Raw genomic sequence first — 547 nt, 5'->3', positions numbered from 1 at the left:
CCCCCACACACACACACACACACACACACACACACACACACACACACACACACACACACACACACACACACACACACACACACACACACACACACACCCACCCACACACACACACACCTGCTTTGTGCACCCTACATACATTTTTTTGTTTAAGCCACACAACATGATCAGGACATGTAAAGTATATTATATAGATGATGACGATGTGGCAAATGCTCAGTGGATAAGACATACGTAGATGAATACTGTGACTGAGTGGGATGACTGAATGACTCAACTATTGGTCTTTTAACAGACATTCCTATTAGTCACTTTGCAGTTGTGTACCACTATGTCACATTGTCCTTTAGTGCCCCCTAGTGTCCAACTGGTGTTTGGACTGGAACTATCGGTCCAATAGGCTCAGATTTGGGCCTGGGTTCAATCCGTATCACCAAAGTATCGCGGAAGATCTGAGTTATAGCTAAAATGAAATTAAAAATGAAATGTTCCCGTGTTCACGGAGACTGCATTCAGGCTGAATATTGTCTGCTCAATTGGACATTTA

Source organism: Oncorhynchus mykiss, chromosome 16 (assembly GCF_013265735.2).
Source record: "Oncorhynchus mykiss isolate Arlee chromosome 16, USDA_OmykA_1.1, whole genome shotgun sequence".
Lineage (NCBI taxonomy): Eukaryota > Metazoa > Chordata > Actinopteri > Salmoniformes > Salmonidae > Oncorhynchus > Oncorhynchus mykiss.
The sequence above is the reverse complement of the archived record's forward strand: the minus strand, read 5'-3'. Positions refer to the sequence as shown.